The sequence below is a fragment of the Solanum pennellii genome, chromosome 7 (assembly GCF_001406875.1).
Source record: "Solanum pennellii chromosome 7, SPENNV200".
Lineage (NCBI taxonomy): Eukaryota > Viridiplantae > Streptophyta > Magnoliopsida > Solanales > Solanaceae > Solanum > Solanum pennellii.
Window position 1 is genome coordinate 12,993,199 of NC_028643.1, and position 22,047 is coordinate 13,015,245.

General features: G+C 33.6%; 1 long non-coding RNA gene across 3 annotated transcripts; it reads right to left on the reverse strand.

The window, feature by feature from the left end:
• Positions 1 to 6,763: 6,763 nt before the first annotated feature.
• LOC114078087 lies at positions 6,764 to 10,302 on the reverse strand. 3 transcript variants are annotated; one of them, XR_003579632.1, is made up of 5 exons: positions 9,723 to 10,302; positions 9,238 to 9,314; positions 8,847 to 8,965; positions 7,600 to 7,669; positions 6,764 to 7,127 (listed from the first exon to the last, which is right to left on the reverse strand). It is a non-coding gene; the product is annotated as an uncharacterized LOC114078087 (long non-coding RNA). The 3 variants fall into 3 exon arrangements; XR_003579631.1 differs by having other exon boundaries at positions 6,764 to 7,669; XR_003579630.1 differs by having other exon boundaries at positions 6,764 to 8,965.
• Positions 10,303 to 22,047: the final 11,745 nt, after the last annotated feature.

Sequence of the window (22,047 nt, forward strand, 5' to 3'; positions counted from 1 at the left end):
TCTGTAACTATATTTTTTATAATATAATATTCTATGACCAAACATAGGATATGAAAAATCGCCACAGATTTCATAATCAAAGAAATATTATGGCGATACAAATATTTTTACTTGTAGTAATAACACCTTAATTTTCTTGTACTCAATAAAACATGACATAAAATTTTTTAAGAACATTTAGAAAATAATTTTAACAACGTGTATTTGCATACTATGTTATAGTTTGATTTTCATTGTTGAGATTGACATTATTCCATACAGTTTTGACCTATTCTATAATAAAAGTTGATTATTTTATTCTACAAAAATATAAGCAATGACTTTATTGAAAATTAATAAGATAAATCAAATCATTTCACCTTAAAGTACACAATCATCTAATTCATTCATTATCTTGAGGGAGGAAAATATTTAAAAAGAATATGAAGTGAAGAGAAAAATTATAATATATATAAACCTGCTTAACATTCAATTAAAAAAGTTCACTTTCGAAACATAATCATCTATGATCAAACATACACATGCATATGAAAACTATCTCAAAATTCTTGATTCAGAAAAATATTATGGAAAAATCAACTAAATAAAACTTCCATAATCTCCTTATTGCACAGTAAAATAAGAAATCAAAAGTTGTAAGCATTTCTATAGACAATCATTTTAAATATTTTCTTGTAGGTTATGATATAATATGTATTTTCATTATTGGATTATTTCAGTGCAAATTTAACTTTGCATAAATACAACGAAAACCGATCATTTATGTTCTAAAAAAATGTAAGAAATTACAAAATTAAAATTAAAAATTTTAAACTGCATTTTCAGAACACATGGTGTTTAATGATAAAACACAACTATATAGTATAATCTTGATGGTAAAATTAAGATGACATACTTTAAGCTTTTCTAAACTAGTGTAGGTCTAGTCCATGAAAAAAGGCTTCTAGGTCTTGTCCATAAATTAAGCTTAGAATTATTTTCATCTTATTCTTATTTTGCTTCAATGTGTTAAGTTTGTGCAGTAAATTGTGCACTAAAAATCATCAAATTAATATTTTAGTAGCATTGCAAACTTCTTGAACTTATAGAATACGAGAAAATAAATACAAATAAATCTGAAAAATTAATAAATGTATCATATTAGAAGATTGAACATTCAGTTTGCTTCCAGAAATAAGTGGAGCAACTTCGCTTGAATAAACATTGTCCAACATAGCAATGCCATCTATTGTAGTTCTAGTACATTCATAACTCTCTTGTAAAGATGATAACTCTACTGAATTCTCTCCAAATCCAATATGATGAGGCTTTTGATTTACATGACGGCACAATATTCTTTGCCAATTCTTTCTCCCTTTGACTAGACTGCAAGTATTGATGGTCAACCTCTATAACATGATCAACAACATTTGAATTTTCTGGCATAAGTTGTTTAACTTTAGTTGATATTGTCAGATGTTTTTCTTGTGGATAATTGATTAGCATTACTAAATGTGATTTCACTCACATTTGAAACCAACTTTGAACTACTGTCCTTTTTCTAGATCCATACGATATCTCTACAAAGCTTGTAAGCAGGAGAATGATTACTTTGTTTTAACAATAAAAAAAATAATTATACGTCTATTTTCTTTATGTGAATTTCTATACAATATTTATCTAACTTTGAAAATTTATTCTATCATGAAATTTCTAACAAGAGCATAAATTAATACAACTATAACTTTCAAATTTTATAGCTTTTATTCAAGACAGTATTTAATATCTCATATATATGGATACTTGAGTTCCATTTAAGAGAAGATATATCTCAATGGGTTGAAAATAATAGACTTTTCAAACTTTGATTTAAGTATCAAACATCCCCTAAACATTGCATAACAGACATTATCTAACCACCACCCCGCCCTTATTTCATGCCATCTCAATTTTACCCTCGACATTTCAATCATTCATACATTTAACATTTTTCATATTCAGAAATCCAAGGCTAACCATTTAAGATTGTTATTTTAATATAATATTGCATGCATTAGCTATATGTTATTTATATGTATAATGACATGACCTATCGTTATGATAGCCCTCAAAATTTATATAATTAGATGGAATTTGTCGGGATGAGATTAGGTGAAAATTTCCTATATAATAGTTTTTAGCAAAAAGTAAGGTGTTATAAGGATTGACAATCATTTGTTATTCTTTAATTGAGGTTTGTTTGTTTTGATCCTCGATTATACTAGTTGGAGGGGTTAGTGAGCGATAAAAACTTTCGCAATGAAAGTTAGATTAATAGAACTCACGTTATAGCAACTTTTGATGTTTAGAGAGAGGGCTTTACCAGTCGTTAAGATAGAGTTGGTGTTGGTAGTTTTTCTTGCTTAACGAGACCAGGACACCAATCTGTGACATAGTTTAGGAGTGAATATTTGTAACTTCCATTCCAGTAGTTAAACTGACAAAATTGAATAAACAATCAAGACTTGACTCAAGGCTAACCCCTCCATACTCAAGGTCAGGAACGGGAAAGGGAGAATTAGTAGGACAGACTCGAGGTATGCTTCATATAAAAAACCTTAAGTGCAATATATAATAGGGTGTATGGAAGAACTTTTGAAATTATACTACTAAACTTCATCATAGTGAGACACCATCTCTCTTGTGGAACAAATACAAAAAATTGTTCAATCCTAGAGGCCCTAGCCCTGCAGGGGCTAGGGGACCACTATAGAAACCATAGAAAGCCTGACATAGCAGGAAAGTCTGTTATGAACACTTCAACAGATTTTATATATCCCACACACTCTTAGATGTCATTTTCATTCAATTTCCAAAGACTCATTCCTAAGTTTGAGAGATGCAACTTTTAACCTTCTAAGGTTTTTCTATCATCAAGGTAAGTTCATCATACCCTTCTAATATCATTTAATTTGTTAGAAAATACTTAGATTTATGTATATATACTTTTGAGCAAAATGCTTATTGATTGGTCTTTATACATGCTCGCTAATGATGATACATATGTCTGGATCGAAGTTTGGGTATCATGACAATATGTTATATGGACGAAGATGGTCCTTGCAAATCATGACTATTACATAAATAAATCCCTTAAAATTTATGTATACTTTGTCTATTGTTGTGTAGGTTAATGGTTCATTAATCATGATATTGTTGAATGACTTATTATTCGTAAGCTTGTGATGATTATATTTAATAGTTTTGAATTTTTTATGTCTTCAAGTCTAATCTACTTGTTATTTGATTTATGAGTTGCTTATTTTTAAATATGAGTCAGTCTATGATGTCTACCAATACATAGTAATACTACTCTTCTTTTATTACGTTCAGTGCAAATCTTAGTCACGGGGTTCCTCCGAAAGCTTCATATCTAGCGTAGCCTGAATTTTCTATTATCATAGGGTGGTGATCAGGCTACCAAGGATCATCTTATAGTTCAAGCCCATGTTTCATACACGGGGACATTCCATCTTAATTTTTAGTTGTTATACATTTGAGTGGAATTGACTCAGTAAGTAATTCTTTACGATGACTTTCAGTTCTTGAGGAGTTGTAAAATAAGACTTTAACCTATTTATGAAGTTTATTAATTTATAAAACTTTTTTATATATAATATTGTTGATTTGATGGATTGATTTTAATTTGCTAAGTTTAACTCCTAAAGTTTCTCCAACGGAGGGTTAGGTAACGACACACTCACGACCTAAATGGGCATGCATACTAGTGTGTATATGTATGTTTAACATTTTTTTTATTGTATATTGTCTATATAGATGAATAATTTTTATTGGCATTAATGAAATAATTTTCTAAATTATAATTTCATATTCATTATTGTATAATAGATACTTTTTCAGATTTTTATCAGAAAAAGACCTCTATTTTAATTTATTCGTTTATGTGTTACCACTTTGAAATATATTTATAAATTTATGAGTTAATTTTATTTTCTTACTTATGTGTAATAAACATTAGAGTTTTTATTATTATAAAAAATGATCTTCGCTATGCTCATTTATTTTATCATAGAATATCATTAACTCTATATTCAATTAGTATTTCTTATTAATGAGTTCATTGTAGTATACCTGCGAATGACTTACCACATGTATTCTAGTTAATTCAGGAGTATCCATGAGATCAAGAATTTTTCTTGGATCAACTTTTGCATAAAAAAAAACATCAATCAAATCTAAGATAGTTATATATATATATATATATATATACTCTTCATGCCAAATTTTGAAACGACTTCCATATATATGTCATGAAGGGGATCTGTCCAAAAAACTCTACTCTTCTATGACGGTGGAGATGAACTCTGTTCGCTTGCAGTCTCTTCACATTTTCTCGCGGACTTGTCCCTTGCAGTGTCCGACGATGAAGATTCAATCTGAATTACTTCATGGGGGATTCTTTCATTGGTATTGTCTTGGTTCTGTTGATTAATAACTTATTTGTCTTTAGAATTTTTCTTTCCCATGGTAGCATATTTCCATAAATAATTAATATCATTCTGTGATATGGGCTTCCCCATAAATTAAGTAACTCCACTCTGAAGCCCTTTCATAATTGTACTTTCTTTTCATCAACTTAGTAAACTGGTCACATTCAATAATACAAATTTAAGCATACGCTTTGATCAAAACCTAAATAAAAGGGATGAGGTTTTATGAAAATAGAAAAATCAAGCCTTTATATATGGGTTGGGGTTTTCTTTCCATCAATCATGAACAATGCTCTTAGGATGAGTTGTTTTATATATAAATATGTTATTGATCAAGAGTTAACAATAAGAAACTATGTTTTCTCTTATAGACATCTATTATACAATATAATTTCAACTCCAAGAAGAATACAAAGAATTACGAACTCACAAGCAAAAAGAATGTTTAATTCTTTGGCTATTTCTTGTTAAAGTTAAAAGTCATTCATTTCGGGCATGTGAACTTCTGTAACCACAAGATCATATGAGAGGCCACTACTCCGAAGAACACCTAAAGCATCTTTTGCGCTCTTCACTGTCACAATTGAATTAACCAAGCAAATATATTATTTTGAAACATATAAAAAGCTAAAATTATTGATAATACATATAGAAAAATTTCCGAAATCAGTTGATGAGAAAACGAAGAAATTAAAAGAAACTAATTAGATCAATAGATGACTAGTTTTGACTTACATAAATCTCTATCGACGTAAATCTCAAATAAAAATATGATAATATGAAAAGAATAGAAAATACACTTTATTTTAAGATGACACATGTTTTGTCTCAATCTTAGATTTTAGACACTCTTAATGTTTGGTAAAATGAAAAACTAAAGTGAAGTACTTTCAAGTTTGGATTTCTTGAGAAAAGCAGCAGTAATCAGAAGGCATCTGACATCTTTCAAAAAGTTGATTCTTTTGTTCCTACATTATTTCTTCCGTAAAAAATATTTGATAACATTGAATTGTTTTATATGTTTTTAATTGAAAGATAACACAATGAAGAGAACAATTTCTATTATTTATACAAATATTTGAGCCTATCTTGTTGCACCAAAGTCTATATTAGATTTGATGACCAAGTTTTACCACTTCCTTTTAGTGGCTTATTTATTTCTTAACATTTTTATTTATTTATTTATTTTACCTTCTTTCTTTCCTGAATAAATAGCATGACGATATGAAGCTACAACTACCATAAATTTGTATATATCCACAATCTAATCAATCATTTAAATAATTAATATTCCATATATGTACTTTTAAATTTTTTGAATTTTCACGGTCAAAGATATCAATTATCTTATCAATATATATATTTCATTTAGAAAAAAAATATCTTACTACTTTCTTTCTTACACCTACACTATCGATCTTCAATAAGTTTTTGAATTTTTAACTAAAACGCCCTATCGTTTTCAATTTACTTATAAGTTATTATTTTGAAATGGAAAAAAGAAAAGTTGAGAAATTATTTTTAAAAAAGTTCAGTGTTGATATAGGTAAAATATGTTATCGCATAAACAAAAGAATTGTTCAAGGATGGAAATAGTTATTTTAGAAGAAGGAATTAATTGTCTTGAATTTAGACTAATCAAATAGTTGAGTAGTGATGAGAAAAATCTCAAAAACTAATTAAATACACTATTAAGTAAAAATTTATAATATTATAAACAATAACACTCAATCAAAAGAGCTTCAATATTATACTACATCACAATAATTTCGATATCTTTTCCCTCATCGATCACTTGTCAAAATTGTCTTCAAAATTGCCAACTCAACCAAATAAAAGGTGCAAGAATCTTGAATTGCAAATCTACCAGCACAAACATAATTATCTTTCCTCTCATGTGAGTGAAAAATGTTCTCAATATATAAATATCAATATTCTTTATGGTATTTATATATAAAAAGAATAAGTTATTATATTTATTGTTATTGATGCTTTAATTCAGAAAGTATCATACACTATTAATTGAAAAAAGAAGCATGTCTATTAGTAACCATGTGAAAATAAATACAAATCACAATGCTCCTGATACTTCTTAATTCTATATCCACTTCAAGCAAGGATAACTTTTCTATAAATATATGTCACCATAAGAAATACACCACCACAAACTGTCACGACCCAAAAACTGTCGTGATTGGCTCCACACTTAATAGTCTGTGGGAGAATCACTACTACTATCCAACTAAAGAAGTTATTCTAAAACTACGGTATTTAAGTTACGGAAGGAAGAGAAATGACAAAAAGCGAAGTTCATTACTAAACAAAAGATCTAACAACTAAAATTTGTTGAATATAAACCTAAGATCTGAATGTCAATATAATAAAAATACTAATGATAACCAAGTCTAAACTAGGAATTGATAATGAACTATTCAACTAACTAAACATAAAGGTCCAAGTCTAGAAATGGTGGACATGGACGAAACAGAACTCCATGGAAGCCCGGATGATGCAGCTCACCCTTGAAGTCGATGCAATAATATCTAATATCCTAAGTGAGGCCTGTCAGTAGATTCTTGAAGATGCCATGTACTCAACAAAAATGAGAGGAAGTGCAGAATTTGTACACAAACACCATGTACTTGTAGGATCACGCAGCTATCCCAGTAGTGCAATATAAAAAATTCGAACAAACATTATAATCAGATGCATATATATCAACATAAAAAACATTATCAACATGATAAGTTGACGACATATTTCACATGCTTAACACATCATTTGTGTTGTAACAGAACCCAAACTCAAACTGTTAGTGCCCTGGAGTGGTACCGGATCCCAGTTATCTTGTCATAACGTGGCAATCCGATCCAACATTTATACTGGAACATGACAATTCAATCCAAGTTAGCTTGTCGAAATGTGACAATCCTATCCCCATTCACACACCCAATCACAATCACAAGTACATCATAAGTATCACACATTTACATCATGATTTCATGGTTATATTATTCATCTATCTCAGTTACCATAACACGATCAATATTGTGACATTCATATACATACAAGTATCATAATCAAGAAACATCATGCATGCATCACACTATCATGAAATCACAATAACTACCTTGAAACATGTTTGAAACCCTATAAAACTTGATCATTCACCTTCCAGATTCGTTCTGCTTGTTCTTGATCTACAAACAATCACAATAACACTAGAATCAACAATCAATCGCTAATTACCATGATACTTAAATTCTAGGAACCCTAGATCAAACTCATGATCCCTGCTATCCAAATTAGGGTTAATACACCATAAAATCTATTAAGAAACCTTTCGCCATCAATGTTGACCCATTTGATTATGTTCTACAGATTGGAAAGTGAATTTTAGGAATGAAAAGATTACCTTTAGCTTCAAGAATAGTCAAAAACGAGTTGGAATAACCCAGGGGTTATTTTATAGAGTCGAAAACTGCTATATAAGGCTGTTTAGGGGCTTTATTTACAAATTTATTCAGGACTGTCCTGCTACAACGACCCATTCTGTTGTAGCAGCGTCGTTGCAGCAACACTATTCCCACTGCAGCGGCACCTTTTGGACATGTGAGGTTCATTGAAAAATCCCAAATATCTACGATTTTAAATCTCGATTCGTACGCTATAACTGCAGATTTTGGGGATGTGAGATACCTAGTGGAATTTCAATTCCCATCTTTTACAGCATAACCTTAACCCCATACACTCAGAAAAATGCCCTTAACGCCAAGATCGATTCCTGGAGATCTACTTATACAAATTCAATTTCTTAAAGTCGTAAAGATTTCTTAAAGAGTTATCTAACCGATTATGTAATCAAATTCATATTTACTTCACCCGATCGCTACCATATTTCTCTACACGTTCGATGTTCATAATTCACTTGTTGACAATTCTGGTAGTTCACCACAAACTCTGTGATGCATTTCTTCATTTCCGACCACCAATAAATTTGCTTCAGATCCTATAAATCTTGGTCACACCCGGATGAATGGAATACTACAAACCATGAGATTTCACCAATAATTTTTATATCAAGTCATCTACTCGAGGAATACAAATCCTACCCTTATTTTTGAGTACCCCATTCGCCTCAAGAGTAGTCTCTTGGGACTTACCCATTGCAATCTTTGTTCTAAGTTCTCATAAATTCCCATCTTTGAATCATTTGGCGTTGATATCCTCCATGAACATGTGCTTGGCTTTAGTACTAGCTAACACCCCACGTCTTTCGGAGGTGCCCAAATGGATGAACTTAGATTCAAAATCCTATATTTCCTTGACCAAGGGTCACTTTGCTACACTTAAGTAAGATAAATTACCCATACATACCTCTTTTCTACTCAAAACGTCTGCCACAATATTAGCCTTGCTCGGATTGTAATGAATGATCACATCAACTCCATCCATCTCCGCTGTCTCAAATTCAAACTCTTTTGAGTGAATATATGCTGCAAACTACAATGATCAGTAAATAAACTCCTAATTTTTTTAAATTTATCATAAATAGACCTCTATTTTAATTAATTCGTTTTTGTTTTACTTACTTTGAAATACATTTATAAAGTTATGACTTAATTTTATTTTCTTACTTTTGTGTAATAAACATTAGAGTTTTTAATATTATAAAAAAATCCTTGCTATGCTCATTTATTTTATTATACAATATCATTAACTCTATACTCAATTAGTAATTCTTATTGATGAGTTAATTATAGTATACCTGCAAATGACTTGCAACATGTGTTCTAGTCATATAAGGAGTATCCATGAGGTCAAGAATTTTCCTTGAATACGCTTCTGCAGAAAAAAAGACATAATACATAAATTTATCCTTTAACTTGGGTTCGAATCACATTTATGCCCTTCAACTTTGGGTGTGCACAAGTAGACATTTAAACTTGTATAAAGTTGAACAAATAGACACACATGTCATCCTACATATCATTTTTTGTCCTACGTGGTGTCCTACGTGTATTGTGCTATGTAGGACTCATGTATTTATTTATTTAAAAGTTTGATAGCTAAAGTGTATGTTTGTGCATTATGAAAGTTGGAGGTCATAGTTAAAATTTGAAGTCAAGTTTAGGGTCCAACATAGGTATTTTGCCGGAAAAAAAAATCATCAACCAAATATAAAGTAGTTTAACATAGATAACTTTTAGATGATCTCATATTTTTCGCTATATAATGTTCGAGAAGACTTACTCTTCATGCAATGTTTTGAAACGACTTTCACAAATTTTTCATGAACGGGATATGTCCAAACAACTCTAATCTTCTTTCATGGTGGAGATGAACTCTGTTCGCTTTCAATCAATTCACATTTTCTCATGTGCTTGTCCTTCTCACTGTCCAACGATAAAGATTCAATATGTATTACTTCATGGGGGATTCTTTCATTGGTATTGTCTTGATTCTGTTGATTAATACCGTGTTTACCTTTATAATCCTCTTTCCGATGGTAGCTATTTCCATAAATAATTAATATTGTTTTGCGATATGGGCTTCCCATAAAAAAGTAACTCCACTCTCAAGCCCTTTCATAATTGTACTTTATTTTTCATCTGCTGAATAAAGTGATCATATCCAATAATAATAATTTAAGTCATACACTTTGAGCAAAATCTAAATAAAAGGGTTGAGGTTATACGAAAATAGCAAAAGCAAGCCTTTATATTTGAGGTGGGGTTAATTTCTTTCCATCAATCATCAACAATTCTCATTGGGAGAGTTATTTTATATATAAATATGTTATTGATCAATAATTATCAATAAGAAACTTTTTTTCTCTTATAGATATCAATTATACAACATAATTTCAATTCCAAGAAGAATATAAAGAATTATGAACTCACAAGCAATAGAAATGCTAAATTCTTTGGCTATTTCTTGTTGAAGTTGAAAGCCATTCATTTCGGGCATGTGGAATTCTGTAACCACAAGATCAAAGGAGAGGTCACTGCTCCGATAAACACCCAACACATCTTTTGCGCTCTTCACTATCACAACTAAATTAAACCAAACAATTATATTATTGTAAAACATATTTAAAAAACTAAAATTATTGATAATACATATAGAAAGTTTTCCAAAATTGGTTGATGAGAAAAGAAGAAATTAAAAGAAACTAATTAGATGAATTGATGACTAGTTTTTACTTATATAAATCTCGATCGATGTAATTCTCAAATAAAAATGTGATAGAAATAAAAGAATAGAAACTATACTTTATTTTAAGATGATATAAGTTTATCACGATGTTAGATTTTTGACACTCACAAAATTTAGTTAAATGAAAAACATAAGTGAAGTACCTTCAAATTTGGATTTCTTGAGAAAAGTAGAAGTAATGAGATGGCAACTGACATCAACATCTACCACCAGACATCTGACAATTTCAAAAAGTTGATTGTTTTGTTCCTCCATTATTTCTTCTGAAAAGAATAATTGATAACACTAAATTGTTTTAGATGTTTTTTTGTTGAAAGAAAAAAAAAAGTTAAGCAGATAAGAACAAAAATGAAGAGAAAACTTTCTATTATTTATAAAAATATTTGTTTCTATATTGTTTCACCAAAGTCTATATTAGATTTTCTTACCATGTTTTACCATTTCCTGTTAGTAGCTTATTTATTTTGTTCGCATACTTTTTTTTGGTAAGTAAATTTATTTTATTTACCAAATGACAATTTATAAAACTCATATAAACAAAATGACTACACTGGACATAATGCCCCATCAATAGTCTTCCTCAACTTCCTCTTTTCAATAATCCTACACTATGATGGGTAGTAGTCCAACATCCTCATGAATGCTGCTAGCTTGGAAATTTGGCTTGCTCGAAAATAAGTCTCTTGTATGATCACCCAAAGTATATCATCTAGTGATCTTGCCTTCAACTTAAATATTTTCCGATTTCTCTCTTGCCATACATAGTAAACAGTTGCTGCCATGGCAATTTTGTACACTATTGCACCATCACTTCTTCCTTTACAATTTCTAATTTCGCATTGTATATCCCTTTGCCACACCATATTCCCTCTCGGTATATTTTTTCATCATATTACCTTCCGCCAAATGCTTCCAGAGACCTCACATTTAAACAAGAGATACTCCACTGTTCCATTACAGATATAACACAATGTACACAGTGGCGTGGTGTTAAACTCCCATCGAGCAATCCTATCACGTGTTGCCAATCTATCACAAATTGCTAGTCTGAATATGAACTTCCATTTGGGTGCACCCTGATTGTTTAGGATCAACTTCCTCCATTCAACTTTTGGAAATTGGCCTTGGAGCCTTTGATATAGCCCCTTAATGTGAAAATTGTCCATTTGTTGAACGTTTATCATATTGTATCCAGCTACTTCAAAATATTCCCTAGATTTGAATACTCTATGAATCATCCACGATGCATTTTTGGACTTTTCTCCAATACACTTCTCCCTTTTATGTAATATGTGTGGACCCATATTAGCCACATCTTCTCCTTCCTTTGACATACACTCCAGAGTAGTTTACAGATTGCTGCTTAATTCCATAACTTAATGTTTATAAAGTTTAGTCCTCCTGTTGACACTGGCTGATAGAGTTTATCCCATGATATTTATGCTTTCTTTGTCATTGTTGTTGTCACGCTGGAATCTAGACTCCAGATGAGACCGGCATCGTTGACCTCTCAAAGGTCGCAAACAAGCCTACTTACGTCATTCTTACTTTACATAGGTTAATTTTAGCGAAAAATTTGAAAATTTTTGTTTCTTAACATGCTTATTAAACATTCTTTATATCTCGTAATCGTTCATCATCAACTATCTAACATTTAAGAGATAAGCAACTGAAAGAAATAATTCATCAAGTATTATTGTATATCGGCCAAAATAGCACCAATACAAAGTCTGAACCAAAACAGGAAAGAAACGCTAGTGGAACATGCTCCACTAGCTCAACCCTAAAATTACGCTAGAATGTAAAACAGTAGCATCCTCGAAAGCATGAGGACCTACCAAACTCCGGATGAATGCTGGCGTCCGGATAGCTGCAACAACGAACCTGTAGCTCTACCGTCCATCTGTGCCTGCACCTAAAAGTAGATGGTTGTATGGAATTAGTACACACTTGTACTAAGTATGGGTATATAAGAGCACACACCAGGGACATGCATGAGAAAGAATAGCTCTTTCCTAACGACATGATTTTTGGAAGTCAAGTCAGTGGACTTGCCAAATTTAGATTGGGAAAGTTATGCCATGAGAGTGACATGCATCATTATAATTATCGTATGGCATAAACACATAATATCCTCATATAGTACATAACATATAACACATAACTTTTTTCATATGATTCATTTATATACCAGGAGACCTTGTTATCATGGACTTGACCTTAAGACTTTCCAAAATGAGGGCTCAACATATGGAACCTCAACTAGGGAGCCTTCTTTAGCAAACACAGAGTCTGCTTCATTCATTCATACGTACCTCATTTCAGTTCATTCATAGGCCAGTGTGAACACCAGCTATACGTAGGATGTAGTTTAAGACTTTCATCGGGTTTGCTGTGCAATGATCACGAATAACCTAATGTCGTTACCTGAATCTAGCTCACCTCTTGATTATGCTATCCTAACACCTTCGGTACCATTCATTTCTTTATATGATTCATTTGAGGCTGACCTCATTCATTCATTGGGAACTTTAACTTTAACTGACATAGATCATGTGAGCACCATGAAATCCAGTGTCTCCCCCACACCTAAAAAAGGTTGAATCACTGGCCAAAGTTACTCAATAACATGCTAGCATATATGGGAATTTAAATCCGCCAAATATCTATAGTGGCAATATAGATTCAAAGACTAGGAGATGTATGGAGACCCATACCTGGCAAGCCGGACATTCTGATCTCATGAGAGTTACGTGAACCTTCGCCCTTTTCGAAAGAAGGCATCACCGCTCATAGCTAGCCTATCGGTGCTCAGTATAGAGTTCCATTACATTCAACTCATATATCATGGAAGTTGGCTTCTAGTATGAGGACATCATATATCAATAGATGATTTCCCATCTCATCATTAGTATGAAGTGTATTAAAGTCAATATTTTCATTAGAGTGTTCATAGATAATGGTCTCTTCATTATCTTACACTCTTATTAGTGAGTACGTATTGGTAACATTTACTTAGGCTCATTTGAGATTGCTCTCATCATATACAATAACCTCACATCATGATTGACACCACATTCTTCATTATTAGCACCTTTATTTTTCATAGTTACTCACCTCTTATTTCGTGAATGTTAATTTCTTCATTTCATTACGTATATCTTAAGTTCAGTTATTTTTGAACGTATGTTAGACTTATGTGTGTATACATACAAGCCATGGGGCTTCATTTATAGTTCGTTAAGTGATTCTTACTTTAGTAAGATTATGCATTACAAGACCTATGTATCTTGTATATATGCCAAGATCTTGATTTTTATCTTTAGAGGCAGCATTCATTAAATATTTGTTTACGTATGACTTATGTGTCAATAAAGAATCTGGCAAGAGAACCCGATTTTGAATCCCTTGAACAACACTAAATCTTATTTTAAACTTTGATAATTGCATTTTTTCAGATTTGGGAGACCTAGTTCGATTCCCATCAACCCCATAATATTTGTTTCTTGTTCTCCTCCCCTTTTTTGTTTTAAGGCAAGGAGGTTGTGGGTTCAATCCCCTACAAACTCATTATTTTTTTTCTTTTAATTTATTTCTTAACTTTCTCACCTATCCAAGAGGTTGTGGCTTCAATCCCCACTCTCCACATTTATTTTCTCCTCACTCTCTCATCCATTCAAGAGGTTGTGGGTTCAATCCCCACTCTCCACATTTTATTTCCTCATTTATTTTTCTCCTAACTCTCTCATCCATTCAAGAGGTTGAGGGTTCAATCCCCACTCTCCATATTTATTTTCTCATTTATTTTTCTCCTAACTCTCTCATCCATTCGAGAGGTTGTGGGTTCAATCCTCACTATCCACATTTTTTTCTCCTTTATTTTCCTCCTAACTCTCATCCATTCAAGAGTTTGTGGGTTCAATCCCCACTCTCCATATTTTATTTTCTCCTTTGTTTTCGTCCTAACTCTCTCATCCATTCAAGAGGTTGTGGGTTCAATCCCCACTCTCCACATTTTGTTATCTCCTATATTTTCCTCCTAACTCTCTCATCCATTCAAGAGGTTGTGGGTTCAATACCCACTCTCCACATTTTATTTTTACTTTTTTATTTTCATGGTTTTTTATATGGTGAGATCACGGGTTCAATCCTCCATGACATCACTTGTTTTAATTTATTTTTTAACATTTTAAACCCTCTTTGCTGACTGAAATTCATCAATAGAAGCTGGAAATTTTCTTTTAATTTTTTTTCAGCATCCTTTCGTCAAGTTACACCTTAGTTTTTAGGGGAATTTGGTAGTGCATTTAGAATGTTTTAGGTGCGTCTTCATGTATTCGGTTAGCCAAGACATTATCCCTCAAATCAGCCACATTTCATCTCATATGAACACCACATTTACATAAACATGTGTACATGAAATATAAAGAACTATCATGTCATTTCAAGTCCTAAAACATGAAAAATAGCCACGGCAACAGACACATACAACGTAGTTACGTATTCGGAAACATCAACATAAGTCACTTAATTCCAAACATACATATAAACACAAAATCATCATGAAAACACACTTCATCCCTAGTTTTCTACCAGCAAGCATAACCAACCTATGATTCAATGGGAACTAGTGACAGAGACATGCAACGTGAAAAAATCCTAGTTTTCGGAATGAATATTCTGAACTTTAAGGGGTCTCTTGGGAAAGGGACCAAAATAGAAGAGAACCCATACCTTAATCAATGTTCAAACGCTGATGTTACTGCCCGAAAACTCCTCCAAACCACTCCCAATTTACTTTAACGTACACCTCACTTGACGAACCTCTCTTAGCCTTGACGTTTTGATTAATTTTTCTTTTACTAAAAAAATTCTTGTGAGTTCTTCAAGTTTGATTAACTCTTGATGTATTTTCAGTTCTTGAAATTATTTTTGGCAGAAACCAACGTGAGATAGAGATATGGATAACGTGTGAGAGAGAGATAGAGTGTTATTAGGATTAGGAGACTAAATTCAAGACTTAGTCAAATAGGATTTAAATAAGATTAATACAAATCTGATTCATTTTAATTAATACGTGAAATGACCATTATGCCCTTAAAATTTTAGATTTTTAATTAATAATTAGATCACCTAAAGTACCTATTATTTTATTTTATTTTATTTTTTTTCAGATCGTTACATTATCCCCCCCCCCCTTAGGAACATTCGTCCCCGAATGACACTACCATTACACATCATAATGCCAATCCGATAATAACTTAATCGCTATGCACAATTAGCCAATAACAACAAAATACGAAGAGATAAGGAACTATAGCCTTACAAGTAGGAAGTCTAACCTCATACTAGTGCATACACCACACACACAGTCAAATATATGAAGCACTAATTAAGGCTACTCACCCGAGACTTCACCAGAAGTGCCTTCCTCTGCACCCCTAGACTTGAGTGCGAATAATCGTTGCCTCCTTAGAGCCTCTTCACTTGGACCATTAGACTGAACTCTCTCCTTCCCTTGTTCTTTACTTCTGCTAATCAGACAATCCTTCACCATGTGACCTGGTTTGCCACAACTATAACAAGCATTAGTGCCCCTCATAAACTCTCCTCCATGTAGTTTGCCACACTTTCTGCAAGGTGGTCTCTCCTAAGGTGTATCTACTTCATTGTCTCTTAATTCTGGACTCAGAATTCCCATCATGGAGACCCTTGGATGAACTTGACTCCCCTTGGTGGGAGAGTCCCTTCTTAAATCTAGGCTTATCCCTGATTTAAGTATTACTCTTCCTTGAAAAATTATCATCAGCTTGCCTTGACTTGTTCCCTACCCTAGTGTGTTTCCTCTTTCTGCTTTCCTCCACTTCCTGGACATGGACTATAAGCCTTGAAAGGTCCATGCTGTCATGCATCATAGCTGCCCTACACTCTTCTTCGAGATCCTTAGCAATTCGTGTCAAGAATCTACTCATCTCATCTCTACTGTTAGACACAAGAGAAGTGGCATACCTTGATAGTTTCACAAACTTCAGGAAATACTCCCTGACCGTCATAGATCCTTGTTTAAGGTTGGTGAACTCCTCAACCTTGGCCTCCCTCATCTCTCTAGGGAAGAATCTTTCCAGAAATGCTGTCTTGAACAGCTTCCATGTGACTGGCACTCCACCTAGGACACGACTATCTTGCCAAATCTTGCACCAAGTCTGTGCAACATCCTTGAGTTAGTAGGAAGCCAGCTCAGCCTTCTCAATATCAGTGGGCCCCATGGGCACCAGGATCTTATGCACCTCGTCTATAAACTCCTGACAATCTTATGAAGTCTTAGCCCCTATGAATATAGGAGGATTCATCCTCGTGAAATCTCGCAGTCTGTCAACCATGCTGCGAACCGGTGGGTTCTCCCTCTGAACATCCTGCCGTTGACTTCGGCAGTCATAGCCCGAACCTGCATCATGATGGCCTGTGCCATCTGGGCTAGAGATGCCTTCACCTTAGCATCAGTCAACCCTGCTAGGTTAATTGGCATGGCCACTCCTTCAGCTGGAGCTTGGGGTGGATTCTGATTACCCTTAGCTGCTGCTCCTCCCGTCCTCAGACCCTTAGTTCTCCAAGTGTTCATTCTCTGAAAACAACAAGGATTGATGTCAGACACGTTCATAACACCAAGAATTCAGACATCAGGAAAAGCACGAGAAGATCAGAAGAAGGGAAATTTTTCCTACGCATCATGCAGTCTCTAATCTAGGATAGTGGTGCACTTCATTACCATGACTTGGAACTACTCAATGTGGTTGATGTGAACTCATTATTCTTGAATTTAACCTAGTGCTCTGATACAAACTTTGTCACGACCGGAATCTAGACTCCTGACGAGATCGGCGTAGTTGACCTCTCAGAGGTCGCAAACAAGCCTACTTACGTCATTCTTACTTTACATAGGTTAATTTTAGCAAAAAAATTGAAACTTTTTGTTTCTTAACATGCTTATTAAACATTCTTCATATCTCGTAATGGTTCATCATCAACCATCTAACATTTAAGAGATAAGCAACAGAAAGAAATAATTCATTAAGTATTAATTGTATATCGGCAAAAATAGCACCAATACAATGTCTCAACCAAAACAGGAAAGAAACGCTAGTGGAACATGCTCCACTAGCTCAACTCTAAAACTACGCTAGAATGTAAAATAGTAGCATCCTCGAAAGCATGAGGACCTACCAAACTCCGGATGAATGTTGACGTACGGATAGTTGCAACAACAAACCTGTCGCTCTACCGTCCAACTGTGCCTGCACCTAAAAGTAGATGTTTGTATGGAATTAGTACACACTTGTACTAATTATGGGTATATGCAAGCACACACCAGGGACATGCATGAGAAACAATAGCTCTTTTCTAACGACATGATTTTTGAAGTCAAGTCAGTGGACTTGCAAAATTGAGATTGGGAAAGTTATGCCATGAGAGTGACATGCATCATTATAATTATCGTATGGTATAAACACATAATATCTTCATATAGCACATAACATATAACACATAGCTTCTTTCATATTATTCATTCATATACCATGAGACCTTGTTATCATGGACTTGACCTTAAGACTTTCCAAAATGAGGGCTCAACATATGGGACCTCAACTAGGGAGCCTTCTTTAGCAAACACAGAGTCTGCTTCATTCATTCATACGTACCTCATTTCAGTTCATTCATAGGCCAGTGTTAACACCAGTTATACCTAGGATGTAGTTTAAGACTTTCATCGAGTTTGCTGTGCAATGATCAGGAATAACCTAATGTCATTACCTGAATCTAGCTCACCTCTTGATTATCCTATCCTAACACCTTCGGTACCATTCATTTCTTTATATGATTCATTTTAGGCTGGCCTCATTCATTCATTGGAAACTTTAACTTTAACCAACATAGATCATGTGAGCACCATGAAATCCAGTGTCTCCCCCACACCTAAAAAAGTGGAATCACCGGCCAAAGTGATTCAATAATATGCTAGCATATATGGGAATTTAACTCCGCCAAATCTCTATAGTGGCAATATAGGTTCAAAGATTAGGAGATGTATGGAGACTCATACCCGGCAACCCGGACAGTCTCATCTCATGAGAGTTACGTGAACCTCCGCACTTCCCGAAAGAAGGCATCACCGCTCATAGCTAGCCTATCGGTGCTCAGTATAAAGTTCCATTACATTCAACTCATACATCATAGAAGTTGGCTTCTAGTATGAGGACATCATAGCTCAATAGATGATTTCTCATCTCATCATTAGTATTAAGTGTATTAAACTCAATATTTTCATTAGAGTGTTCATAGAGACTGGTCTCTTCATTATCATACACTCTCATTGGTGAGTACGTATTGGTAACATTTACTTAGGATCGTTTGAGATTGCTCTCATCATATACATTAACCCACATCATTATTGTCACCACATTCTTCATTATTAGCACCTTTATTTTTCATAGTTACTCACCTCTTATTGCGTGAATGTTCATTTCTTCATTTCATTACGTATATCTTAGGTTCACTTATTTTTGAACGTATGTTAGACTTATGTGTGTATACATACAAGCCATGGGGCTTCATTTATAGTTCGTTAAGTGATTCTTACTTTCCTTAGATTATGCATTACAAGACTTATGTATCTTGTATATATGCCAAGATCTTGATTTTGATCTTTAGAGGCAGCATTCATTAAATATTTGTTTACGTATGACTTATGTGTCAATACAGAATTGGGCAAGGGAACCCGATTTTGAATCCCTCGAACAACACTAAATCTTATTTTAAAGTTTGATAATTGCATTTTTTCTGATTTGGGAGACGCTAGTTTGATTCCCATCAACCCCATAATATTTCTTTCTTGTTCTCCTCCCCTTTTTCGTTTTAAGGCAAGGAGGTTGTGGGTTCAATCCCCCACAAACTCTTTATTTTTATTTCTTTTAATTTATTTCTTAACTTTCTCACCTATCCAAGAGGTTGTGGCTTCAATCCCCACTCTCGACATTTATTTTCTCTTTTATTTTTCTCCGCACTCTCTCATCCATTCTAGAGGTTGTGGGTTCAATCCCCACTCTCCACGTTTTATTTCCTCATTTATTTTTCTCCTAACTCTCTCATCCATTCAAGAGGTTGTGGGTTCAATCCCCACTATCCACATTTTTTTCTCTTTTATTTTCCTCCTAACTCTCTCATCCATTCAAAAGGTTGTGGGTTCAATCCCCACTCTCCATATTTTATTTTCTCCTTTATTTTCCTCCTTACTCTCTCATCCATTCAAGAGGTTGTGGGTTCAATCCCCACTCCCCACATTTTTTTTACTTCTTTATTTTCATGGTTTTTAACATGGTTAGGTCACGGGTTCAATCCTCCATGACCTCACTTGTTTTAATTTATTTTTCAACACTTTGGACCCTATTTGCTGACTGAAATTCATCAATAGAAGCTACAAATTTTCTTTTAATTTTTTTCAGCATCCTTTCATCAAGTTACACCTTAGCTGTTAGGGGAATTCGGTAGTGCACTTAGAACGTTTTAGGTGCGTCTTCATGTATTCTTTTAGCCAAGACATTATCCCTCAAATCAGCCACATTTCATCTCATATAAACATCACATTTACATCAACTTGTGTACATGAAATATAAAGAACTATTATGTCATTTCAAGTCCTAAACAATGAACAATAGCCACGACAACAAACACATACACACGTAGTTACATATTCGGAAACATCAACATAAGTCACATAATTCCAAACATACATATAAACACAAAATCATCATGAAAACACGTTTCATCTCTATTTTTCTACCAGCAAACATAACCGACCTATGATTCAATGGGAGCTAGTGACAGAGACATGCAACGGGGAACAATCCTAGTTTTTGTAATAAATATTCTGAACCTTAAGGGGTCTCTTGTGAAAGGGACCAAATGAGAAGAGAACCCATACCTTAATTGATGTTCAAACGCTGATGTTGCTGCCCGGAAACTCCTCCAAACCACTCCCAATTTACTTCAACGTACACCTCACTCGACGAACCTTTCTTAGCCTTGACGTTTTGATTACTTTTTCTTTTACTAAAAAAATTCTTGTGAGTTTTTCAAGTGTGATTAACTCTTGATGTATTTTCAGTTCTTGAAATTATTTTTGGCAAAAACCAACGTGAGATAGAGATATAGAGAACGTGAGAGAGATAGATAGATAGAGTATTATTAGGATTAGGAGACTAAATTCAAGTCTTAGTCAAATAGGATTTAAATTAGATTAATACAAATCTGATTTATTTTATCAATACGTGAAAGAACCATTATGCCCTTAAAATTTCATATTTTTAATTAATAATTAAATCACCTTAAGTACCTATTATTTCATTTTATTTTATTTTTTTCGGATCGTTACATTTGCATTGCCAGACCACAATAATTTCCTACAAATAGCCTCTACAGCCTTGACTATCTTCTTTGGTATAATGAACACTTGTGCCCAAAATGTTTGAATTGAAAACAAAACACTTTTATCAGTTGTGTTCTTTCAGCATATGACAAAAATCTTGTAGTCCAAGATGTAATACGATTTAGCATCCTATCAATCAAAGGCTGACATTGGGTGACAAATAGTCTTTTAAAACTTAGTGGGACTCCTAAGTATCGAAAAGGTAATTCCCCTTTAATGAATCCCAATTCCTCCAATATTGCCTCCTGGACACATTGTTTTACTCCCCCCATGTATACTGCAATTTTGCTCTTGTTAGCATATAGTCCGGAAGCTAAAGAGAATTGTTTAAACTTGGCATGCATAGCCCTTACAGATTGCACATCTCCGCCACAGAATAGTAACAAATCATCTTCAAAACTTAGTTGTGTCACATTGAGCTTTGAACATCGTGGATGAAACTTATATCTGTCCACACCTGTTAGGGTTTGTAATGATCTACTAAGATAGTCCATAGCCATAACGAATAGAAAAGGGGAAAGAGGGCCCTTACCTCAGTCCTTTCTTTGCTTGAAATGGCTTTGTCGCCACTCCATTAATCATTACTGTATAACTCACTGATGTGATACAACTCATTATCCATTTCAGGAAGATTTGAGGGAATCCAAGCAGTTGCATTACTTGCTCAATATAGCTCCATTCAACTGAATCATAAGCTTTTTGCATATCCACTTTTATCATGCATCGCGGTGATGTACCTTTTCTTCCAAACGCCTTCACTAGGTCATGAATCATTACTCTATTATCCATAATCAGCCTTCCTGGAACGAAAGCACTTTGGGAATTGTCTATGATGGTGTCCATTACTTCCTACATCCTTGTGGTTAGAATCTTTGATAT